Raw genomic sequence first — 27,522 nt, 5'->3', positions numbered from 1 at the left:
TGGGTGCTTTTAGGCAGAACGCCAATCCCCTTAGCAAGTGGCTAGTCCGCGAGGCTTAAACGTATTTACAATTACACTTAAAATGTTTGTGCTTTTGTCAACGCTTTATATTGATGGAATAATTAGCCATTCTCACATCGTAGTACATAGGGAGCGTTTTACTTAAAAACTAGTGCGACGAGGGAAATGTGGCGAAACTTATCTCTGCTTATGTAATCGGTACCACATGAACAGGCGCAGAGCATCTGAGAGGTACACTGGGTTATTTTAATATATATATATACATATATTTAAATATACAGGGTGTTCATTTTAAGACGGCTCAAATGCATTTCATGCTTAAACGGTTGATCTGAGCAAAAAAATGGCAGAGAACGAATTTGTGCCCCCCTCTAGTTTCAGAATATGAGACTTGATTTTAGATTCCTGATCGCATACGCGGCAGACGCGCGTCCAAAAGTAAGGGTTGGCAGTTGACTTCTATTTTCATATACACATATTCATAAGTAAGGAAAGAAACCGGAAACCGCAATTCGATATCTTCAAAATTAAAGGTGCGAGGCCATTTCAAAATCTGATATTTATTAATCATATTTTAATTTTTTAACTTGTTATCAAAGAAAAAGAAGAGCACGCGATAGGTCATTTTTATGTATTTTTCATCCCCTTTCTACTGAAAATATTGCCAAGGCAGTAAAGCTAGTATTTTTCTTAATATCGAGAAATAAGTCGTTTTCCGAGTGATTTTTCTAAGAAAAATCAAATGTTAAGAGCTTTAGATGTTCCTAAGCATACACAAAATGGGTAAAAATTAATTTTACATCTGTTAGAAACAATAAGGTTTAATAATTTTGGGAGAGTTGCGTTTAATTAACAAAAAAATTGGAAACCTCCTGCCACATATTTAAGTGATCAATATCTTTCATGTAAAGAATCAAACTTATTTCTTAATTTATCAAATAATGCACTTTACTCAATTTATGCAGCTGTGCCTTCAAAGGTGCCTCCACAGATACAGAGAGTAGTTGATAACCTCCTGGCTAATCTGGCTTGCGAGCCAGAGGAGGCAAGGAAAATACTGTTTGTGGCTAGTGCGTAAACATGCAGTATTGCACTTACCCATGAAAGTAATCACTTTCAGCACTAGTAACATTAATAACTATTTTTCTTTAATTCGTTAAGATTTTTTTATTTTTTATTTAGGACACCTCAACATCTGAGATCATTGGCACCCGGAACTCTTTTCAGAGCACTGCTGGCTTCCGGACAGTATTCATTCGTTACAGACAACACGTCCATAACCGGATAGTGATCTGTATATGAAGTACACAGGAAAAGTAAATCTAAGAGCTTGGATTTGAACCTGGCATTTCAGCGTTGGTATCCAGAACACGCTAACTTCTGAGCTAAACTCTTCCCTAAAAAAAAAGTAATGGTAAATTTTGGGATTTCTAGTTTTCATAACAAATATTTGTTTTATGGTTTCCTGAGCTTGAAAAGTGGTTTCCAAAAAGTGGGTGAGTAATTGCGGATGTTTACATAATATTCAAAAACCAAAAAATAGCAGGAAGATGAAATTTTATATATCTAAAATTGGTAGCTAAACATTAGAACATCCGGAGTCAACTTTAAAGATCAAAAATCCATCTGCCCGAGGTATTACTATTCGGAAAGGATTTCGCACTTCTTTCAGATTTTCTGGAAAACCGATCCAATGATTTGCTTTAAACGTTGTCCACTTAATGATCTTACAGCATCCTCTCATCTTTCTTTGATGTGCCCTTCAGATAAAGTACGTTACTGAGTTCTTCACTTTCTTTTTGGGAGCGGAAAAAATGAGATACTACAATTTCGTGCTTGAAGATCAATGCACGATCGGAGGTTCCACTTTACCAAGTGCATTATTCGATTTTCTCCTGTCTTTCTCATTCTCGTTCTCTCTCGCTCTTTGTATAAATATATCTCAATAACTTTTATTTGAATCATTGCAGCTAGAATCTATTTATTTTTATTTTTTTACATTATGAAGGCAAATTTCCCTTAAAGTTGATGATACCTAAGATTTATTTTAGCAGAAAGGCCACATATAAAATAAAATAAAGAAGTTAATAAAAGTAATGTAAATTACATTTTACAATTTTGCATTCTTAATTATTGTTCAATTAAAACAAAATACAAATTAGCCAGACTTCAAAGTTTACTAATTACAGTTTAAATGAAAACAGTTTCAAATTATTTATTACAAACGTGATGGCTAACATTTCCTAAAGCAATAGCGTTAGATTCAAAATAAAAGGTTGAATTACAATATTCAGTTCTAAAAAACAATTAAAACAAAATAGAACTTAGTCAAACTTCAAAGATTTCAAATTAAATTTTAAATGGAAACACTTGAAAATTTAATACGTTTGACAATAAAACTGAATAATTTTGCAACGAACACAGTTTTGTAAATTCTAACGAAATAAAAAAATAAAAAACCAATCTAATGTGAACCCTGACATGACGTTCTCTTGGTTCGAAACTTTACATTCACTTCAATTTGAATTTCCAAAATTTATTTTAATGTTATTAATTTTAAAAAAGTTAGCGGAAGTGCCATCCCCAAGTAAAGTGAAAGTAAGTTCGAGAGCGAACCACGCGGTGTGCGGATCGTATCTTCACAGGATCAACAAAAGGTCCTCTCCTCTTTGCGTAGATTGCAATGAGGAGGATTTCAAACATATAATGGTGATATGTCCACGTTATGTGGTAGAATGGGGCCAAGGGGGGGAGCCTTTGGGCTTCTATTCCGCCAGGGTGAATAGTTAAGGCTTCACCTTCTATTCACCAAGACCGTCCGAGCGTAGCATTAAGTTATACTACATCCTGCAAGAGGTGGCCCTGCTGGATAACTAAACTCGGCGGATCTAGACATGGATGTCGATAAAAATCCCGGGTGGCTTAGGGTGGAAGTCACTCGTCACCAGGGTGGTGTCCCCGGGGGCAGCTCTGGAAAACACCCCCCCAATCCAAGGTGTGGGATTCCGTGCTGAGGGATGGATGGCACAGGGGTTGTTGTGCCAGTAACGGATCCTCCGGGGTACCAGGCGACCCCCCGGTAGTAAGTAGCCTTACCCGACCATGCGGGGCTCTGGCCGGGCGGACTTTTTAATTCCCTAGCTACTCGTGGGAACAAAATGGACATTAAAACAAAAAACAAAGACACGGGAGGGGTAGTACAAGAACAACAACAGACACTACAGGTACAACAACAACAGTCACAACAACAACACCAACAACAACAACAGACACAACAACAACAACAGACACGACAACAAAGAAAACAAAGTAGACGGAAACAACGGGACCAACTGACTGAAAGGACTGTAATAGGCCAGGGGGGTGGAGGTGAAAACCCCACGACCTCTAAGGCCGATCCCAAACCAGTAACAGCCAAAGGCCGTAAAAATGTGGCCATGGCTGGTACAAGTGGGGAAGCAAAACCCAGCAAAGGCCAAGGGAAGGGGATGGGTAATCCTCCAACCAAAATGGCCGGCATAATTAAACCTAAGACACCTGAGGCCCTAGGGGCGGGAGGTGGACAACGATCTAGTTTTAGGGCAGACTCCCTAGAGGCGATAGAGAACATGTCGGATGCAGAAGTGCATGCGGCGCGTATCTCGGGTAGCTCAAAGAAGAGGGTCATGGCCCTTACTAGAGAGGGCCGGAATTACGTAGAAGCTAAGAGGCAAGTAATCCGGGAAAATTTTAATCGCTGGGCCCAGCAAACCTCTAAGGCAGCTAAAAGACCCAGATCAGAGGGGGAATCTCCACAACAATGGCAGCCGGCAAAGAAGGTTAAGGCTAGGGCTGGGGAGAAATCCTACAGTGAGGCCCTCTCCTTTGTCAAAGTTGCCATTGTGCAGGAGGGGTACCCTGAAGCTCAGCTGGCTCCGGAAAGGCTTACCGCCATCCAGCAGGCCGTGCTGAAGGAATACGATCAAATCCCAAAAGGGAGCATGCAGGTTAGATTAGCCAAATGCATGTATAGGCCAGGGTTTGTCTTGGCCACCTGTGCTGACCAGTTCAGTGCAGAGTGGCTTAGGGACATTGTCCCAAAGCTCAGACCCTGGGATGGAGCCAGGCTGCTGCCGTTGCTAGGGGATGATATTCCAAGGCCTGAAACCGCAGTAGTATTTATCCCCGATGAGCATGGCAGCAGAGTAGAGGCCGATATAGTGCTGAAACGGTTGGAGGTAGGCAATCAAAAGTTATGCACCGACAACTGGAAAGTATGGGGTTGTAAACCTGTGGAGGGCGGTCAGGTGTGGACCTTCTCCATGGACAGGGCCTCATTAGACGAATTGAGGAGGCTGAAAATGTCTCCTTTCTTCGGCTGGGGACAGGTGAAGTTTAGGGTGAAGTCCTCAAAATATCAGGGCCCGGAAGAGGCCAAAACATCAACGGAAGAGGAGGGGTTGATGTTGGAAGCCACAGACCCTGTAATAGAATCTACGCCAGGGGGGCAGAGTGGGCTGGAGGGGGAAATGGAGGCCCTCCGTGCCGCTCTGTCCGAATTACCGGCGGGAGTAGGATATCCCAAAGGAGAGAGGGTGGAAGCGATGGAGGTTTCCATGGGCGAACTCCCGGGTGGAAGCGGACCCTTGCCCCAGAGGCCTAGCGGCCAGGAGCAAGAGTCAGGATCCGCTGAAACACGGGGGGGAGCCGCGGGAACTCGAGACGTCGCCCCGCCCACCTTGGACGCTTAACATGGTGCTGAAAGTGGTGCAGGCAAACCTTCACCACGCCAAGGCTGCTTCGGCCGTGGTGTGTAGGAGGTTTGACAGCGAGGGGCTAGATTTAGCCCTACTGCAGGAGCCATGGTACCATGGGGGGTTTGTCCGGGGTCTTAATCCCAAATTGGGGAAGACACTATACAGCAAGTCTGCTAGTAGACCCAGAGCCTGTATAGTGCTTAAGTATGGAATTGGATGTACACTTATACCGGAGCTATGCTCTGGAGATTTTGTTACAGCTCTTCTAAATATCATCACCGAGGGAGGACCAAGAAAACTTGTGGTTTGCTCGGCCTATTTTCCCGGTGATGAGGACTGCCTTCCATCTCTGTTAGGCGACATTGTTGCCCACTGCCGGAGAGAGAGATTGCAGCTGATACTGGGGTGTGACGCCAACGCACACAATACTGCATGGGGGAGCACCGACGACAACGCCAGAGGTAAGTTACTTTTAGAATTCATTTCTGGTGAGGGGCTGCATGTGTCTAATATAGGATCAGTCCCGACTTTTGTGACTGCAACTAGGAGGGAGGTGTTGGATTTAACTCTAGCCACGCGTTGCATGTCAAATACCGTAGTTAATTGGCATGTATCGAACGAGCCGTCTTGTTCCGATCATAGGCATATCAGATTCGATATATGCGTCCCGCCCCTGGTTATCAAGAGGCTGCGAAGCCCTAGAGAAACCCACTGGGCGGGATTTACTCAAGCGCTCACAGAGTCCCTAACAAGCTTTAAGGTTGATGTTAGAAGGACGGAGAGCATCGAACAGGCAGTGGTCCATATTAATGAGGCGATATTAGAGGCCTATCAGGATAACTGCCCGGAAAAGATCAGACCACAAAGGTCGAAAACAGTCTGGTGGAATAGTCACCTCGAAAAGAGGAGGAAAGAGGTGAGAAGGCTGTTCAATAAGGCCAAACATAACCAGGACTGGGACTCATATAGACAAGCTCTGACGCAGTACAACAAGGAGATAAGGAAGGCCAAGCGAAGCGCCTGGCGGTCATTCTGCGAGGACATTAAAGAAACCCCTGAATGCGCCAGAATACATAGAGTCTTGGCGAAAGAAGGTACTGCAGGCAGAGTAGGTTTCATGGCTAAAGATGATGGAACCTACACTAAGTCGATGGAGGAAACCCTGGAATTACTCTTGAGTGCTCATTTTCCGGGGTCCACTCGACTATCAGCCTCGGGTGATGAAGAGGTCAGCTCGGAGGTTCCAAAAAGGCCTTCAAGAGCGGATTGGAAGATTGCGACGCACATCGTTCAACCAAATAGGCTGCGGTGGGCGATCGCAAGGTTCCAGCCCTTTAAATCCCCGGGGCCGGATGGAATTTACCCAGCCTTTCTACAAAAGGCAGGGGAGGTGCTAATGCCCTTCCTGTGTAGAATCCTCAGAGGCTGTTTGGCTTGGAGGTTCATTCCTGAAGTATGGCAAAGGGTGAAGGTCGTGTTCCTTCCTAAGGTTGGGAGATTAGGGGACCAAACACCGCAGTCATTCAGACCGATTAGTCTGTCGTCCTTTCTGCTTAAAACATTGGAAAGGCTTTTAGACAGACATATTCGGGACGAAATCCTAAGAATTCAACCCCTTAGTGATCGTCAATATGCCTATCAGGCAGGCAAGTCTGTGGACCTTGCATTAGATGATTTTAATAGGCTACTTCAAAAGTCCCAAGAGGACAAAGAATTTGCGATGGCCGCATTTTTAGACATACAAGGGGCTTTTAATAATGTCTCGGCTACGTCGCTGATTGATGCCCTGTCAAGGAGAGGCTTGGCGCCAACCATCTGTCAGTGGATTAAGTCTAACCTATTAGGCCGCATTGTTATGGCCACGTTGGATAACTGTTCGGTAGAGGTCAGAGTGGTGAGGGGTTGCCCGCAGGGGGGAGTTTTGTCACCCCTTCTGTGGACGATTCTGGTGGATGATCTCTTAGCGAAAATGACGGCGGAGAGTTTCTATTGTCTAGGTTTCGCGGATGACCTGGCAGTAGTGGTTAAAGGACGATTCGCTCATACGGTCTCGGGGCGCATGCAAAGAGCGCTTAATATTGTGGATAGATGGAGTAGAGCGGAAGGTCTCTCCATCAATCCTCATAAAACTAGGGTTGTTCCCTTCACGAGGAGGAGGAATCTGGGTGGATTGGAGCAACCAACTCTGGGGGGAGTTACTATCCCCCTGTCCATGGAGGCCAAATATCTTGGGGTTATCTTCGATAAAAGGCTTACATGGAATTCACACATAAATATGATTTCCCACAAGGCTAAGGTTTCCTTAGGATGCTGCAAAAGGCTGTGTGGGAAAAGTTGGGGATTAAGCCCTAGGATGACGCTCTGGATCTATAAAAGTGTGGTTAGACCCATGGTGTCACATGGGGCGGTGGCGTGGTGGGCGCAAACCTTGCAGGTGGGGGGAATCCGAACACTCAGTGGTATTCAAAGGCTGGTTTGCCTGAGTGTCACTGGGGCCATGAGGACTTCCCCTACTGCGGCCTTGGAGGTTTTATTAAATTTGCCCCCATTGCACATATATATTCAAGGCGTTGCAAAGGCCGTTGTCATTAGGCTTATGACAGGACAAGCCCCCATTACCGTTAGGCATGGAGGAGCGTATCAAGAGTTATATGAGGAGCTGGAGGCCGACCCAATTCTGGGCCTGCCCTCGGACTTTATGACTCCCAAATATAACTTCTGCAAGCCTTTCAAAGTCTGTATTGGGGACCGGGAGGCTTGGAAAAGTGGACCCCCAGTTGTGGGAGATTCAATGTGGTACACAGATGGCTCCAAGTTGGAGGAGGGAGTAGGAGCGGGAGTGTACGGGGCGAAACCGAAATGTAGCTTTTCGGTTAGCCTAGGAAAACTAGCTACAGTTTTTCAGGCTGAGCTAGCTGCAATTAGGTTCTGTGCTACCGAGATTAAAGGGCGAAGAATTATTAACTCTAAGGTCGTAATTTTCTCGGATAGTCAGGCTGCTCTACGGGCAATTAGTTCCTACCAGGTCAATTCAAGGCTGGTTTGGGACTGTCTGGGTGCCCTGAAGGAAATTAGTGACCAGAATATGGTCTTTCTAGTTTGGGTACCTGGACATTCAGGACACAAGGGGAACGAAGTGGCAGATTTATTGGCCCGGGAAGGCTCTGCGGGACACTTCGTTGGCCCGGAGCCCTGCTTTGGGGTTTCGAAGTGTGTTAAGTCTGCGGCCATCAATGCATGGGTGCAGAGTAAGGCTCAGGAGTGGTGGCTTGCTACCACTGGGCTGCGACAGGCGAAGGAGTTCATCAGAGGCTACTCGCCGAGGCTGACCGCAGAATTAATCCGTCAAGGCCGTGGGGCTATAAGGATAATTGTAGGCCTATTAACGGGCCACTGCAGGCTCAGAAAGCACATGCATCGCATGGGCCTGGCAGATGATAGCCTTTGTAGGTTCTGTCAGGAAGAGGAAGAAACTGCACTACACGTGTTGTGTCAGTGTGAGGGGCTCGTATGGCTAAGGATGTTACTTCTCGGGGAGGAAAAACCAAGGCCTGAGAGCTTTACCCAGGAGCCACTCTCCAGAATTAAGAGTCTGATTAAACGGACGGGTCTGGAGGGTGAGCTCTAAAGTCGGGGAGCCACAATAGATCCATAGGGGTCGCGGTGGCGCAGGCCTTGAGGCCACCCAAATTTAATCTAATCTAATCTATGTGGTAGAATGGAAACGAATGTTTGACGACTTTTACAGGTATTAAGATGCACCATTTCGCTACGAAGACATAATATTCTCCACCAACATCTATGTGCTTAAATCTGTAGCAGAGGTAGCAAAGAAATATGAACGTATTTAAAAGTAAGAGCCGATTAGAATGAATGAAAGAAAATGATTAGAGAAGGATAATGTGATTTTAATTTCGGTTAAGCTATAAGGATGGCAGGAATATAGAGTACTGATCCATCCATTAGTTGTAGTATATGTAAATAGTTGTATATAGTAAAGGGATGAATGTGTGAAGCGAATGTATTTATAAGTAAGAATGGAAAGTGAGTGATATTCTAGTGATAAGCACCTAGACGATGCTGGCTGTATGGCGAAAGTCAATGCCAAAAAAAGGAAAAAAAAAAGTTCGAAGAGGAAAGGAAATTAGGAGCGCTAATGACCTTGGCTGTCGATGCGCGAAAAAAATAAGAAATCAATAAAGTATCGATAGTATAACACACCTCGGGCCCGAAATGGTGAATAAACGTTTCTGGGTTTATCTGAGAACTGACACGCCGCAACTCGTCTAAGAGGTGTTTTTTTTTAGATCTTCATAGAATTTCGGTGCCTTCTAGAACCGTTAGAAAAAACTAAGTGAAAGTGTTCAGCAACGTCTGAAGTTTAGGCTTCCGGCGATTTTTGGTTTCACACACACCATTACCAAAAAAAAAAAAAAAAAACACTAAACTATTTCGGGTAATTTCAAAACGAATATTTTGTACAACTTGTCTGCAATTTCTTGCAGAGACGAAAACGCAGCAATTTATTTTAAGCGGTTAACTTGCCTGAAGTTTCACATTTTAAATCTTTTAAAATCTTAAAATGAAAAATCCATAGTTCCGCCCCTCTGTTTACTGATAATTACAATTAACCCATTAAAAGTTTTTCCTTCTACTGAAGTTAATTTAACAGCATGGTTCCTTCTACCATCTTTTCTAAAATCCTGTAATACTCCTACCCAGAATGTAAAGTTGGTGCAGATTTTCATTTTATTTACAGCATTTATTTTCAGAAAATACCTGCAAGGGGTAACTGTCGCATGCAATCACCTTAGCTCTAGCGACCCCACGGGTATCTGAGCTCAGTACACCATGCGAATTAACCAGAACTGTCAACAATACATTGAGACACTGAATTCACGGTGCATTCATCAACGAAAAGGCATCACAGTACACACTTTATGGTTTCCGACTCCAAAGTTTAAGCCCTTCTTTCGCTGAAGGAGTAAAACATCCTAAAAATCCTAGGTCCTCCAAAGCAGCGATGGTTAGGCGTAGGGTTAATTAGGAAACGAAACAGTGAAAAAGCAGGCTGTGGAAACGGGACGATTTAGGCGAGGACATGAACATGATTTCTTGGCTAAAACTACATGGAATGTGCAAAGTTTGGGGGAACCTGGTGCATTGAAGAATTTAACGGAATCAGGGGAATATCAGATAAGTATTGCGGCAGTTCAGGAGATAAGATGGAAAAGTGAAAGTGTTTTTTAGAGAGGAAATACAGCCTTACAAGGAGCAAGTCTCTACCATAAATAATAAAGTGAAATCCATGATAATAAAATTTCAAGAATGTGAATAAAAGAATTTCTATACTTAGAATGAAATCAAAGTTCTGTTGCACCTCATTCATAAATATTCATGCACCTGCAGAGGAAAAAGAGGAAGAAATAAATCACAGGTTTTGCTAGAAACTGAAAGCAGTGTATGATGCACTTCGTAAGGATTGATTGCGATTGAGATTTGTGTGTTTGGCAGTTCCGTACAGTTCAAGTCCGTAAGTCCATAGCTAACAGAGTGTTATATAGTTGAAGTTTGTTTTGTAAAGTAAATTAGGAGCGTTTGTCTAATAGTTTCTTTAGCATTCTGTACCCGTGGTTCAATTCAGTTCGTTATAGTCTAGTTTGAGGGTTCCATGAAGGTTTGTCCAGGTGGAGTCCCAGGACTTGAGAAACTGCTAGGAAAGAAATTTGATTGAAATAGATGGCGGGGAGGATTTCGCGGTTTAAGGTGAAGTCAATGAGCTTGAGTTTCTGTTGATTCACTATTACTCTCCTCTTCCGGTGCCATGGTTCCAGAATGTTAAGATAGGTTTGGAGATGGCGAGTAGCCATGACGGGATATTTGATAGGGGAAAGGATAGCTTTCTGTCTTCAATAAGGAAAAGGATAGTTCAAATTAAGGGGGAAAAAACAGCCTCTTTAAGTGAACCTTATAATTTGCACCTACAACTGTGAATAAACTTAAACCGGCCTTATTTAACTGCAGACCAATAGAAGTGGGCGTTCCTTAAGGTTCTATCCTGGGTCCCATCTTAGTCATCATAGAAAATTGAATGAAACAGCCTGGCTTTAATTTAATTTTTTTTTTTTTTTTGCAGACAAACTGACAAAAAATAATGTACTAAGAGTAAAATTAAAATTAACTAGGACACCAGTAATGCCATACTTTTCACTAAAAAGTGGTCGTACCTTCAAAAAACAACTCCAAATTTCTTTGACACCTTGGACTAATCACTTCAAGTGCCATCTTAACTGGGGGTCACCAAATTGATCCTCTCTACTTAAGAACAGGAAAAAGTGAATTCTGGTAAAGTAACTGCAAGACTATTTTCCTATTATTACCAAGTGACTCGAAGACGATTGTACAGAACAAACTCCTCCTTTACTAAGTGGTCGTTAGATCTACATATGTTACTCTACGCTTGCTCCGCAAGAAGCCAAACCTAAAGTGATAATAACTCAGATTGGATTCCTCAAACTTACCACTGATTCTCCACAGCCCACTCGACTACTTCCTCAATAAAATATTCCATAATCCCAGTACAATCCTATCCAAAAACCGTCTGCTGGAACTCTTCTCCCGCGCTATATCATCTTAAAATATTCTTTTGCGAAATAATGACCTCTGAGAACTTTCATTTCCGTCAGATATAAAAGACTGAAACATGTAATTCTATAAATATTCTCAATAGGATGAAAAAGTAAATGCTAATTTCAGTCATGATATTTATTTATTATGCCGAGCTTTCGTCCTAGGGACTAGGACATCTTCAGGGCTGTGGAACATATTTATAAGTAATATGTATAGTACGTTATTTATAAGTAATATGTATAGTACGTTATTTATAAGTAATATGTATAGTACGTTATTTATAAGTAATATGTATAGTACGTTATTTATAAGTAATATGTATAGTACGTTATTTATAAGTAATATGTATAGTACGTTATTTATAAGTAATATGTATAGTACGTTATTTATAAGTAATATGTATAGTACGTTATTTATAAGTAATATGTATAGTACGTTATTTATAAGTAATATGTATAGTACGTTATTTATAAGTAATATGTATAGTACGTTATTTATAAGTAATATGTATAGTACGTTATTTATAAGTAATATGTATAGTACGTTATTTATAAGTAATATGTATAGTACGTTATTTATAAGTAATATGTATAGTACGTTATTTATAAGTAATATGTATAGTACGTTATTTATAAGTAATATGTATAGTACGTTATTTATAAGTAATATGTATAGTACGTTATTTATAAGTAATATATATAGTACGTTCCACAGCCCTGAAAATGACCTAGTCCCTAGGTCGAAAGCTCAGCTCGGCACAATAAATAAATATCACGACTGAAATTGACATTTATTTTTTCATCCTGTTGAAATAAATGATCAGTCACTTGAAATAATGAACAGTTAAATATTCTTCTTAACTTCGCGTTTTCAACTTTCTTTTTCCGGCGTATAATCCGTGTGTTTCCGGCATGTTGAAGTAATAAGTTGACTAAAGTAGTTACTTGGATGAAACGACCTAGGAGTATTGGTAACTGTGACTTTTGGAACTGGCACTTAGAAAGTAGAAATGAAAATTAATGAAACGGTAGTCTATTTGGTACTATTTACTAGCATGTAAATGAATGTTACATTAACAGGCACCAGACGTGGCCTGGCCCAGTAACTTTATACAGCGACCTCGTCTACTTCGCGCCCGCTTTCTTTTGAATATATATATATTCAAAAAAGAACTCTCTTTAACTACCGCATGATCATAAAAAGTAAAGAAATTTTCAGCGAAAATAAACTCAAAAGAAAATTGTGAGTCATAAAATAAGAAACTAAGATAAAACAAGCAAATTACATCCTTGAGATGGCGGATCGAAGGTGGCAAATAAAATGAAATCTATAATAAAGGCTTAGCACAGTAAGATTACAGGAAACCATGAGAGCCGTTTGTGAGGAAATTAATTTGAGAAAAAACAGAATGTGCACTTTACAATATACTTTTTCGTTTCAGGGCTTACGGTTGTGTCGATTCCTTATGGAGATAATAATAGCCACTTTGGTCTTTGGAGCTTCTTTCAGGAAAACGTCTAACTGGACGAGGAACTGCAGGAAAAATTGAAAATTCCTTTTGGAGTACTTCCCGGTAAGCTAGGACAATCTTTTATTTTGTGCCTGATGCTCTTAGTGGAGTATGAGGGCAGTTCCGGTGGAGATTTCCCAAGCTAAGGCACGTTTAGTTACTTGAAAAAGGCAATTAAACAAGAACTGGTTACGACATGGGCAATTTTGTACACATTCAATAGATATCTTTGAAGAAATGCAAATAGAAAATAAAAATGTTTTTGCCTTGTCAATTTTCCATATTCCTTCCACAAATCCTGAACATCTGAAAAAGGTTTCCATAATACGTTCTGAAAAAGAAAATACTCTTTTTTTTTTGAGTGAATGAATGGACTTCATTGCAGGTCGAACACGATCTAGCAAAGAGAAGAAAATACCTAAAGGTAGGAAGATTAGGAAAAGAGGATAGAGAATTTTTATTAAGTTAATACCCAATTAATCCGCAACTTGTGCAGAAGTTAGCCCCTTGCAACACCTTAATCTGAATTAAAGTCAGAGCCGTTGAGAAAGTATTATTTCCCAGTTGGCCGGTAAATTTTGTTTGCCCACTTCACCAATCGTCCTAACTCACACGTTCGCAGGAGCTCTCAGCTGGCTCCGTTAGGAGAATTTGGATTGATGAAGATGTACGAGGATGGAGCTTCCTAATAGTAGCTTAACTCGATTGTCCGAGAGGAACATATGGCCAATGTTGGCCACTTTCTCTGCCCAACTCTCTTCATCCTATCAGAAAGTATCACTTTCTATCTTCTTATAACTAATTCTTTAGCTTCTCAATTTATTTATTTCCTACCTGTATTCATTTGTACTTTCTCTTAAACCTAGTAAGTGGAAGTATATGTGATCGTTCGAAGGAAGCTGATTTCCTTATTTTATGTAACGAATATAAAGAGATACAGCTTCCTTCGATTTCTTGTTTTTGAGATATTTTGTCAACATTAAGGTGTTTCTAAAAATGTTGACTTTTAAATTTTAAAGAGCGCCAGGGCGGAAAATCAAAGTTCATTAAAAAACAAAAAGTTTCGTCCGTAGTAGAGCAAAATCGATTAATATTTAGAGGTCGCTACCATTGATCAAAAAAAAAAAATTGTTTTGCTTTTTTTAATAAAAAATCTTAATTACCTAAATGTTTTGTATCTTTTCAAATTATTAGGAAAACATGTAATTGTACAAAATTTATTTAAATATAATTTGCTATAAAGACAATGCAGTTGGAATCACTTTAATGGCCATTTTATTTTCAAAGTTATGAATAATTAAAGAAGCTGTATTTAGAAAAGAAAAAATTAAGAAAAATATACATTTTTGAAAGATTTCGATTAATTATCGTTAAAATCAATTCATTTTTTATGTGTTTCATACAGAATTTAAAAAACAAATAATTTTTGTTACTGAAACGTCTAAATTAGGGAATATTTTGCATTTATTGTTATAATTTGAAATTGATTGATTGATAGTGAATCAATTTCAATTTTTTTGGCAGTTGAATAGAAAATAATTTATTTCAGAAGTCATTTTGATTAATTCTATGCTCTAATGTAAATAATTCAAATTCAAATTCAGTAGCAGGCGCTGAATGATGACGGTAAATTTATTTGAATTGATATAAACGTAATTTTGTAAAACAAAGTACTTACATTATTTTGTGGCATTTCTCCATTTTTTGTTTTATGGTGTGAATCGAGTTGTGCAGTGAACGGCTCATGTAAATTCGTGATCACAACACACCATACTATTAAAAAAATAAATTCGGATCCAGGGAAACCAAAAAAATGTTATTTTCAATATCCAGTTTAAGAGAAAGTAAAAATGGCAATATTTTTGATTGGGATTAACAATTAATTAATACAGTATTTAATTGCTTAATTAGATTTGAAATAAAGTTCTAAGAATAACGTTTTTCCAGCTACTAACTAGATCACTGGTAGATTACTAACTAACTGGCTTCCTTATTAGTTGATTACTGTAATCAATCAAATGTACTCAACCTGAAGAACACACTGCGCGGTAGGCACGTATACCACCATTATATTGCTGTCGTGATGAAGTAAAAGCTAGGTTTAGAGGTTGTGTCTGCGACAGGAAACAACCAACTTGATATGTGACCATCTGGCAAACGGCCAACTTCCAAGTACACCTCTAGGAACAACAAAATCCAAGGCACCGTCAATTCTGAGTTGTGTCCAGAACAAACCGAACTTATTTTATCTTTTATTGTAAATTTAGAAAACATTTTTTTTCTTATTTCTTAAAGAAACATTCTAAAAATTAATAAATCACTCTACTTTAATCCGCTGCAAATTTTAGCATTGCTACAAATGTTCTTAGATATTTTAGAGATTTATGACAGTAAATTTTACTTGAAGAAGCACTTTAGAGGCAATCATTAGATTGCAGTTCATGAGAAATTTCTAAGAAATAAATTTTTCGCGCAAAAGTTTAAAATGATTTTGAATGTAGCAGCGAAACGCAAAATGTTCAAAATGTTCAGAGAAAATATTTGGTGCCATTTTTTAAAAATAGGTAGAATTTATGGACGAGTACTTATAATTTATTTATGTTGTTTCAAATTATTTATTATTTATGCTTGAACTTTTTAACACAGCTTTATTGAACCTGATCTTTCCACATCCCAAGCGTTTTCAGCAAATTTGGGGTAGCCTCTTTCATAAACTAAATACGGACTAGTTCAATTCTTCACTAGCTGGAGAAGCGGCTAGACGTTGGGGGTTGCGGCCGTTTGACTCCTTACTAACCGCAAGGATTCTGAGCTATGCGCGGGTATGTAAGTTCAATGTGGTTAAGAGGGCTTATAGTAAGAGACAATGAGATACCTAATAGCAGGTATTTAAACGCATGGAAGGTACATCTTGAAAAGATTAGCGGAACATCTATATGTTTTGGTGTTGTTGAGACTCAGCAGTAAATACTAAAAATAAAATAATAATGTTTCACAATGAAATCAGATTTCCTCTTACATTTGACGATATCGGCGAATACCTGAAGAAGCTGGTTCCAGAAGCCTTGAACGTATCAGCGCTTGTAGCTAATGTAGGCAAGTGGAGGAGATTCCAATTCATTAGCTGAAGGTCTGGTTTATAGTATGTTAGGAAAGAATTTGATTCCTGGGCAGTTACCGGGTTAGGAGAAAGTTAATTCTAAACGTCCAAAATTCTGCGATTTCTCTGATGTCTTGATTTCAAAGAAGCTGCAGAGTAAGCAATCACTCTGTGTAATTAGGAAAAGCCAAGACTATGGAAGGTCAATATGGACTACAACCACACAAAACAATTTTATAGCCGCAACATATAAACCCTTAATAAATTTCCAAATGGCTGGAATAGGAGAATCTATGTTCTACGCTGTACTGTCCCTTTATAATAATATAAGGCGCTACAGTGCTCTTGTCAGTGACACAACACAAATCAATGCTGTAAAGTATGAATGGCAACACACATTGAAGAACCCTTGAGACTTTAGGAGCACTCTCCAGACAGTTCTTGTCTGCTTCCTACTTCCTCAACTTAACCACTGAAAGCTTGCTGCAGTAAACTTCACTTTGCTACTTGAACACTCTCCGCAACCACTTTTAATAGTTCTTCGCCAATCTTATTCTTCTTTCTAAGCTATAAAAAAGCATGTTGTGAATAAATACAATTTTTATTGAAAAACTTATAAAGATGATTCATTTTTTCTTTAATAAATCTTACGAACTGACGAAGACATGATTTAAATAATCACTCTGTAATTTAGAACTCTGACAAGAAGACATTAAAAAAATATAAGAAATTAGTTTAATCTATTCGATATTTAATCCAAGAGAAAAACTATTTCTTTTCTGGTCTAATTTTAAAATACCGTCCATTAGACCACCCCTAAAACCACCACCAAAATAATAAATAAGCCGCTAAAAGGTATTTCTGCCATTTTAAAGCGCGTAGCACAATAATTTGTAGGCTACTTGGCGATGACTGTTGACTTTGTATATTTGTATCGATGATATGCTCTTGATAATGACCATGGGGGGGGTTGAAACATTGGTTAAAAATCTATGTAGAAGCTGATATTAGTAACTGAATGAGTGTAAGACAAAGAGATCCGGCTTAGACAATATGATTAATACGTTAAAAAGGATGATGAAATTGAAAAAAAGTGAGAAATGATTGAATCACCGAGTGGAAACACAGGATAGAGATATAGTGGGTGCGCCTGCTAGGATTGTCTGAACACACGCGTAGGCCAGTACTGTTCCTCCCATCAATCACTCACGCTAAAAGACTATTTAATAATAATAGCAACATATAGTCCATGGATTTGGGTTTATGGTCAATCTCACCAATGGAATTCCCTTCCTTACTCTTAAAGGTAAGTAGTTCTAGACCAGTGATGGCGAACCTTTTGAGCTCGGTGTGTCAAAATTTTGAAAAATCGAAACATAATTTTCGTGGCGTGTCCACACATCACAAAAGTGAAGACTAAAAAAAAAAATTATAATTTTTTTAAGTTAATTATTTGTTTAATGCCATTTAAAATACAACAACCAAAACCCGAAGTACATGTTTCCAGAATTTGACATTTTTATATTAATATCAAAATTGAAACGATGTATTTAAATGTTTTTAATATGTGTATTTGTTACGCAATATTATTATACTTGTACATGCACGTCTGGTTTCAGAATTAAATTATGAATTACTATTAACGTAAGTAATAATATTATTATTAATAACCAACTCTGGCCGTTATGAGAGACAAATATTTGAATTATGAAATTTTCATCTTTGAAGATGCGTGTCACCAAAAATGAGCTCGCGTGTCAGCCTGACACGCGTGTTATAGGTTCGCCATCACCGTTCTAGACTCTAGTCCGAACATGAAAATAAATTACTCTTTTTAGTTAGGGTTAACAAATTATTCTTTTTCTTGAGTGCACTCCGATAACGTAGCAGAAACTCCTCAAGATAGGATTATCTTTTCACTCTTCTCAAGAGTATGGAAATCTTAGTCGCAAGGTGTAAAACTTTTCATCTCTAGAGTGAAAGCAAATATGCTCGGAAAAGTACTGGCCAACTTATTCTCCTACAATCGCTAATTTATAAATCCATTATTATAAATAACAAAAATATTACAAATTTAGTTAAGGAAGTTCCGAATTTAATCACTAGTGAGTTAGTCCCCAAGGAAGTTTCATGACCACTGGCAATTCAGTTTGAGTGGTAGATTTCAGGAATATCAGAGGAGGCGAGAGACAGTACGAGAGGATTAGAGCTAGTAGAGAGAGCAGTATTTCGTATTGGAGAGTTGTTGTACGAATGGAATGATGAGATTATTGTGAAGAGTGAGGTTAGTCTAGAAAGGTATGAGGCCATAGACGATTCAGTCGGCGAGGAAGTTTGTTAGGAATGTCAGAGGAGGCGAGGGACAGTACGAGAGGATTAGAGCTAGTGAAGAGAGCAGTATGGAATTTTTGATATTTCGTCTTGACTAATTCGTGTACGAAGGGGTTGTTGAGGTCGTTGTGAAGAGTGAGGTTAGTCACGTAGAAAGCAGCGTCAGCTATCTTTCGAAGTAGTTTTGACTGAAATGTTTGTAAGTTTGTAGGTTTGGCTGAACCCCACAGCTCTAGTCCGTAAGTCCACAAAGGTTAGAGGAGAGATATATCAATCGTTAGAAATCTATGGCCAATTTGAAGCGTCGTCCAATTAGAAATACCAATTTAAAATTCTAAGCTAGCTGCACTTTTTAAATAATAAAAAAAATTGTCAATACCCCTGTTCTGTAACGTAAGAGAAACCTGACATAACATTCAGGAAGCTGTGACTAATACTTATATTAAAACCCACTATTATACAAGTTACAACAAATAATCAGTAAAATTCTTACCACTGCCAGTTGTATTGTTGATACAAAAAAAAAAAAACCTAATTAAAAAATTTAAATAGCTTAGTAAAAATGTAATTGCCATTTTAATTTTTTCCTTATTTTTTACAAAAAAGCTCAAGTTGAATCTAAAGTAATTCAGTTCATAACCTAACCTTCAGTAGGTAGCCAAACCGTCGAAGTTTTACTTTCATAATAACTGAAAGGATTACAGGGAGACAAAAATTAAATTTGGATTTACCTGAGGCAATCGTTTTCACTTCCGTTTCGCTTCGCTTGTGTGAGCAAAAAGTGGACTCAATAAGTGAAAACTAACTTCCGGTTCTTATACAATAAACAAGTACTTTGCTTCAGCTAAACACATCAGTCTTAATTTCATTTTACCATCCTTCGGCTAGAGGGCAAGGCTCACCCTAAGAGAGTGCATAATATAACAAATTTAACTGGATTGTTCTTCTGTCTATCACGCTTGACCTTAATTCGAAGGAACAAACAGAATGGTTTATTACAAAAACAGAATATATATAGTAAAAAAAGTAAAAGTAATCGCCTGTTTTTTCAGGCGGGCTTAACGTCCAACCAACAAGCGAATTAGTTGTGGTCGCCAGGGTCGGGAGGCTAACGACTAAAAAGTGTGCGGCATTCAAACTGGAGATTTCCCACTAAATGTATTTTTTTTAATCTTAAAGCAAAGGTTGGTATCCGGAGCCTAGAGTTAGTTCAGTTTCTACAGAAAAAACAAAATTTAGAGTTTAAAATAATTAAAAATTTAAACATTAATTTTTTGTTTTTTGTTTAATGTTCTGATTAAATACATTGCTATTTTAATATAGTTTATTTGGAACAACAGTTATAGATTCTGGCATCATCAGTAAGTAATCACTTGAAAGAGAGATGCTCTTTAATTGGCTATTAAACAACGAGACTATTGCTGTAAAACATTTTATTTTATATTTATACATATTTAGTTATTATCACCTTCAATATACACCCCTCCCCTAACCCTACAACGCTCCAAGCGAATTTACCATAGTTCGAAACAGTGCTGGAAGTCTTTTTCTGTGAGCTCCTGCATGACGCGTGCCGCTTTTTCTTTCACAGCTTCAACGGACTGAAATCGTGTTCCATTTAATGCAGATTTGACTTTGGGGAACAGATAAAAGTCACATGGGGCTAACGTCACATAGTAACGTCTTAACAGACAATGCAGTGTGAGCCGGCGCGCAGTCTTGATGGAGAACCCATGTTTTGTTCTTCCACAAATCGGGTCGTTTTTTCCTTATTCTTTCACGGAGTTGAGCAAGCACCTCACGGTAGTAATGTTGATTAATTATAATCGATATTTTCATCCGTTTTGGGCGTGGAAGGGCAACCAGGGCGGTCATCATCTCCGACGTCTTCTCGGCCATCTTGGAACTCTTGAACTACACAAAAACTCGCGTACGTAATTAACATTGATCACCATAAACTTCTTTTAATAAAAGATAATTTTCAGTAGCGGTTTTATCAAGTTTTGATGTGAAATTTCACGACACTTCGTTGCTCTAATACATGTGTAGTCTCATGTTTTCGGCAAAACGAAACTAACACCTCTTACACAAACGACGGTTCCGGTCAGACAGATTTCTCTACAAACACGTGAGACGCCGCAATCAAAAGAGAAGGCACAGCTGTCGGTCGTTAGGATTTAGCGCATGCATAGTTCTTCTGTAGCAGCATCAGTCTCGTTATTTAATACCCACACCTCGTGCATACAGATTTTGCAAGTTTGGTCCATCCAACATATCTACCACACAATTTTAGTCTTCTGTTTCTTTCCAACCTATTTTATTTGGAATTCAATTAAAACGTGACCTACTAGCATATAAATCAATATCATTTTTATTGCAAGAGGTGCATTCATTTTGATCCTCATCGCATAATATTTAAATTAGCTGGCTTTGAAATTTTAAAGTGACAATCATAAAAGTTTAGCTTTAACTTTATTTTATAAAACTTAAAGTGACCACTTAAACTCAAACTTTGAAACTTTCTTATAGGCTAATGTTCAAATTTGACACATGGAATCTTTTCTCATCGAAAATTAACTTACCTTCCTACACATCGGAATTTAAAGAATGTAGAATAAAAAAGAAAAAGTAGAGGAAAATAGAAAAAAAAGGAGAGTATTTCTGGTGTAGAATTAGGTCATGAAAATGGTGTGTATGTGTGCCAAGTAGAAAGGTATGTGTGCCGCCCCCGCCGCCGCAGAATGACGGTTTATTGCCACTTGACGTCCCCCGCATGCCGGTGTGCCCCTCACACAAAATGTGGGTTTACCGCTAGCACCAACAACTACCTCCTCAGCATCACAGAGCATCCCCAAAGTCCCAAACCACCCTACGCTACCTAGTATATATATATATATATATATATATATATATATATATATATAATGTATAGAAATATAAACTAGTCACACACATGTGCATATATGTATAGAAGAGAGAGCAAAAAGGATACGAGAATGGGAGCAAGACTAGAAGGGAAAGCGCGCGTTCATCCATCATGGAGACTGTTCGTGCACACGCGCCTTGTTGGATAGAGAGCAACAGCGCAAAATATATCAACTAACAGAATCTATCTCTGGTGCGCAGATATCGGAGTTCCAGGGATGAGAACCGAATGTGACGCCATTGAGCTTAGGCCGGATCAAGGAGTTTTTATTATATGAAAGCTTTACACTTCCATACATCCTGTCTCTGGTTTCCTTCCTTTCGGTACATTATGGTGAGGCATATAAGTCAGCCTTTCATTATAGCTGCCAAAAAGGAAAATACAATTTACATACTGAAAATAACAATACAAAATGGAATAATCAAAGAGGTGTACATTAGTTTTTAAATTATAGTTACAAGTATTTCTAGTCATAAATACAGTCACTAAAAAGCTAGAGTCTTAAATTCAACCGCAAGTTATAGCCGGATTTTTCTTAGTGATAAAGGATTAAATTAATCTGACAATTGTTTTATTCGCAAACTCAAATCTACCAATCAATTTGCACCATTACAATGATTTCCACTGATAGTATTACAGCTGCTATACAGCGTCGACCATATTTCAACTAAATCACTAACAAAATTAATTATAAATATTTTAATTACGCTATAAAATAAAATAAAATGCATAAAATATACAAAATATATACTTCCAGGGCAAAATATTGTAAAATATAAGTGTGAGTCAAATTTCAATAAAGAGAAATGGTAAAATATTATTTCTATAACCCAAACAATAATTTCAATTTCAAATTTCTAAAAATTTAAATTTTCACCATAAATGTTTTGCGTGTAAACGCTATTTATCATTGACGTTCAATTCTTTAGATAAGCGTTTTTTAACCCTTTTTTGGTTTTATTTTTTTTTTTAAGAAAAAATATTTTGCTAGGAAAGAACTACTACATAAGTTAATTTCTACCATCACTTACAATAATATTTAAATGAAAAGGCCCCTAGTAGGGCAGTGAGCTGTAAGAAGGTCCTAGAAAGAGAAATCTAAGGGCGAGCATCTGGATTCGAACCCGTGTGATCTCCACGTTGGCTAACCACTAAGCTGATCTTTTCCCTGATAAGTCAATATTATACTTAAGTAAATAAACCTTTAAGAAATATCACAGAAAGCCTTCAAAGTCAAAATTATGGATTCTGAATTCTAAAATTATGGAATTACCGTAAAAAATACGGTACAAATTTTTTAAGGGTAAACTTCCAGGGTTCAGTAATGTTTTCTTCATCAACAACTTTGATCACATAAATCTAAACTCTTTTTTTTAATTAATTATTTAGTCTAGATCTTCTAAAGGCCTTTGTCGGGGATCTTAGCAACATATTTAATTTGTAATAACTCCTTAAACAGTGAAGTGGTAAAATCGAATAAAATACAGAAATAGCACTTTAGATGGGAAGTTCATTTCCTCTTAGAACCGTCTTAAAACATAATTTTACGAACAAACGTCCCAAGCGTAACTGCCATGAGCAGCTGGGTTATCAGCTCAATCGCAATACTTCGCTCTCGAGTGGCCTAAAAGTAAGTATAACTGGGAATAAAATCACCGTTAATTGGAAATAAATCCAATTTGTACTTAGAGCTTTGCTGAATTAGTAAAGCCCACTTTTTCAAGACAGTTAAATGGATTTTTTTTTTTTATTAATCCTTCCAGCGTTCAGGTTATACTGACCAGCGTGTAGTTAACTGGTAGGTTACAAATAATACAGGCCGTAATTAAAACTGACCAAATGTGAAGAAGGAATGAGTATACATATATTTATACGTATCACAGAAAAAGAAGAGATGACGTAATAAATATTTTCTATTTCTCTTACTTTAGTTAGAGAAAGTTTTATTTGGTATGGGCGCGTCAACATCTGAGATCATTGGTGCCTGGAGCTTTCTTCAGTGCAGTGCCGGTCTCCAGACAGTGTTCTCTTGTTACAGCAAACACTCTCCTTCACCAGAGAGTGAGCTGTAAAAAGAAGATAGGCTAGCAGCTGGCTTCGAATCCGGTATTTCCGCATTGGAATCCAGTATGCACTACCCGATGAGGTAATCCTTTCTCTACGAGGAAGTATTGTAATCGTAATTATTTTTTATTTTAGGTTATCACCGAAAATATCCGTTTTGAGGAATCCAGAGTCCGAAAAAAAAAAGATTTTACGAATTCCTCTCTCTTTCTCTTAATTTGTGTGAGAATCTAACGTAACATCAAAGCAAAAAATCGTTAAAACTTCAATATGGATATTAAGTTCAGTCGCCAAATGAGGACGTCCCAATGAGGTTTTGGTCAAAGTCGGTCCCCACTAGTACCACATCAATAAATCCTTCAGGATTTTCGTAAAAACTGCTCCTTTAACTTGATGTTAGCTGATCGCTTATATGTTAATCAAAAACTTTTACAATATTTGAAACATTTGTCCAGGAAATTTAGATTACGCGCACATCTGGGAGATAGGGACGTAATTAGGCATTCCTCTGAAGAGCCATTACTGTTTATTCTACTATCTTTCCATATTGATAATATTAAAAAGCATCAAATGTATTATTGAACCCCAAAATTTGAAGGAAATCGACGGACCGGATGGACCACCGGAAGAGAATTTTCCGTATTTCAGATTTCCTCAAAAACTGCTTCTACCATTTTATTAGAACACAGTTTAGTGTTTACAACTACGGCCATTAAACTATGGGTGCAGAGTAGGTCTCAAGAGTAGTGGCTTGCCACCGCTGGGCAGAGACAGGCGAAGGAGTTCATCACGGGCTATTCGCCGAGGCTGAGTGCAGAATTAATCCCTCAAGGCCGAGGAGCTATAAGGATAATATTAATCGTATTAACCGGCCACTGCAGCCGCAAAAAACACATGCATCGCATGGATCTACTGGATGATAGCCTTTGTAGGTTCTGTCAGGAAGAGAAGGAAACGGCACTGCACGTGTTCTGTCAGTGTGAGGGGCTTGTCTGGCTAAGGATGTTACTTCTCGGGGAGGAAAAAAACCCATGGCCTGAAGAGTCGCTCTCCAGAATTATGAAACGGACGGTTCTAGAGGCCAAGCCCAAGAGTGTGGGGAGCCACAATAGATCAAAAGGGTAATTTAAATAATTTTCCCCAAAAAATCGATTAAAGATATTTGCGAAAAAGGGGTGGGTAGTTTCCATCTGTGATCAGAATAAATATGTCGCAAACATGCGGAGTATGAAGAGAATTTGTGAGTTATGAGTCTTCAAACCAGGTTCTTCCACCAATCACACACCTAATAATAAAATTCTAACTAATATTTTGTTGAAAATTTACAAAAATATTTTCTTGTATGTTGACAGGAAGCGATAAAATCATTAGAAAAATGATCCAGACAGTTTTAAGAGGAGAGAACTGGAAGATTGGTTGGTGAGTGGACAGCGGGTCGCCCATTATTACAATGTCGGCAAGTTGGGAATAGAATGAGCAGGAAGCCAGAGAGGTCTCACCTTCTCCGTGTCCAGGAATTTACTTTAATAACCCATCCTGTTCCCCAAATTCTAAGTTATTTTTAATTTCTACTTTTTCTCAACCCATACAAGAAAAATTAGAAAGAACTTACAGAATATCCAATTACTAATTCAAGTTCTGCTTGGAAATGGTTCCATGAAAATGTAATTTAATAAAGTTCTGAGATCTGAGGGTCATTTCTGTATTCAGTTTTATCACAGTACTGAATATCAAGTAATTGCAAATAAAATGAGTTCGCTATAGTTCCGACATAGCCCTTATCAGATGCACATTAAATGTAAAGTAAAATAATTACCTATTTCTTCAGGCGAGCTTTACGTCCAACTACCAATTAGGTGTCGTGGACGGAGGCGACTAGCAAACATACTTTCCTGTAAATTTCTTTTATTAACCATTAAATAAAATCCAAGGCCTAAGACCGGGAATCGAACCCAGTACCACAATACTTCATAGCTTTGCAGGTCTCGCCTCTAATCGCTCGGCTACCGTGGCGCCTAGTACATTAAATGATGAATTACAAAAAGATAATTTACGTGATAAAGATGGTATAGAACAGGAGTGGCCAACAAGTCGATCGCTCGCACTGTCTGGGATAGAATTCCTTGTACAATGGACTTTGAAGCGATTGAAGAATCGGCATTTTCATACTTGAAGTTAACGAAGACTAAACAACGTTCGTTCTGACTGATTCCCAAACTGAAGACTCATTATTATTATCTTTGTCGGGATATACACCTAATTTATGATTCCTTGGTTAGAGACATGCAAACTCAGTCTTCCCATGTTAAGGAAACAAAGTAATTCTAAATCTGTCTTTATCTGTAGCTACTTTGAATTAATAAATATTGTTAATAATTATCCATGTTCTTTTAATTCCCCTGGATGTGAGTTTTTTGACCCTTTAAATAATTATTGTTGTTGGTTTTTACGTAGGAAGATAAGCCGTATATCTATATTTCAGTACGAGGTGTACTCAGCGAACTATTGATAGATTAGCAAAAAGTAAGTCATATTATTCTTTCATTATAAATTTTCCTGGCCCAAAAAAAACGCGAAAGTGAAATATTGAAATCAAATTATCAGCCATATTGTGCATTTTTATAACAACTTTTTCATATTTACGAACAAATAGTACAACTTATACATTGCAGTTGATAAAAAATTAAATCGCATTTTAAGTTTGTAAAAATCTACCTTGAAAAAGTGTCGGAAAATCGAATATTTTAGGTACCGCATGTACGGAATGCTGCTATCAAAAGTTGGGTCTGGAAATTTATTTTCTTCATGAGCCTATATCTCGAAAACTTAATAAGTGATTTAAAAAATAATATATTTTACTTATCTACCCATACCTCGCTGGAATGCACCTTATACTGAAACAGTATGCATTTCACACCCCTTCTTCCCCCTTAGACTACGCCTATGACAACAAATCGATCGCGACACACTTTTAAGATAAAAAGTAGATCTTAACATATATACAGAAAAGTTGGCCATTCCTGAAATAGAACATCATGGTTATCGGAGCGAGTAAGACTAGATGATTCACTTGAGCTAGTCGTAGAATATTATCTTGAATTTTATTTGAACCATTAAAGAAACTTCTCATAAATGAATAGAGATGTCCAACCATAATAAAACTATTTTTTAAGGATCCAAGCTTTCAACACCCAAAAAGAAAGCATCTTTCTTCCAAGCAATTGCTGTATTAAGCAACAATCGTAAAAGATGGCGGAAAATCCGGTGTAATGAAAAAACCAAAATTAATATTTTAAATAAATATGTTGTTTAGCTTTCGACACAAACATTTAAAAAGATTTGGAAACTGGATTCAGTCATATTGATGAACCAATCCTTAACAGAGTGTTCTGTACAAAGAACTGTAGCTGTAGCAATAACATTTGAATGATATATGATACATTTACACGTGTGATATATGTGCAATCTACATATATACATAAATTAGATGATCTGATTTACTATATATTGGATCTATGCATCCATCAAATTGATTTATACACGTTAGCTGAAGTGTTGTAACCAACTAAATCCGTTTCAAGTACTAATATACTATCTAGAAGCAAATCATTGAAGTTATTTATTTTTTCATTAGTTATTCAAAAAGTTACTTTACATCTGGGAAATTATTACTTTTCGGGGGGAAAAAAATTGTAGATTATTTCGTTTTAAAGTCTTTCCATTGGTTTTCCTCAAAATTGTGACTTTTTTCGGGAATATACGAGGGTCGTTTGAAAAGTCCGTGCAAAAATAAAAACTACTTAATTTTTTGGGGTAAACCTTTTTTATTTTTCAACATAGTCTTCTTTTAGGCTTATACACTTCGTCCAACGCTGCTCTAGTTTGTTGATCCCTTCCGAATAATAGGATTTGTCCAAGTCTGAAAAATAGCCATTCGTTTCTGCAATCACCACCTCGTTTGAATAAAATCTTTTTCCCGCCAGCCAGTTCTTCATATTGGGGAACAAATAGTAGTCCGAGGGAGCCAAGTCTGGAGAATAGGGGGGATGTGAAACGAGTTGGAACCCTATTTCCATTAATTTTGCGACCACAACTGCTGAGGGGTGAGCTGGTGCGTTGTCGTGATGGAAAAGGACTTTTTTGTGGGCCAATCGTGGGCGTTTTTCTTGCAGCTCGGTTTTCAAACGGTCCAATAACGATGAAT

General features: G+C 38.2%; 1 protein-coding gene and 1 long non-coding RNA gene across 2 annotated transcripts in view; one reads left to right on the top strand and one right to left on the bottom strand.

Moving 5' to 3' along the window:
* Positions 1 to 27,522, bottom strand: part of LOC141449560 (larval cuticle protein A3A-like) — a 684,900-nt gene that overhangs the window by 568,186 nt on the left and 89,192 nt on the right. The window lies entirely within an intron of this gene.
* LOC141449566 (uncharacterized) lies at positions 1,225 to 27,416 on the top strand. Its single transcript, XR_012455595.1, has 3 exons — positions 1,225 to 1,429; positions 12,829 to 12,960; positions 24,671 to 27,416. It is a non-coding gene; the product is annotated as an uncharacterized lncRNA (long non-coding RNA).

The sequence above is a fragment of the Rhodnius prolixus genome, unplaced genomic scaffold (genome assembly GCF_049639745.1).
Source record: "Rhodnius prolixus isolate KJV_2025 unplaced genomic scaffold, Rpr scaffold_2, whole genome shotgun sequence".
In the NCBI taxonomy this organism is placed as follows: Eukaryota; Metazoa; Arthropoda; class Insecta; order Hemiptera; family Reduviidae; genus Rhodnius; species Rhodnius prolixus.
Note: the sequence above shows the minus strand (reverse complement) of the source record. Positions and strands in the feature narration are given on the sequence as shown.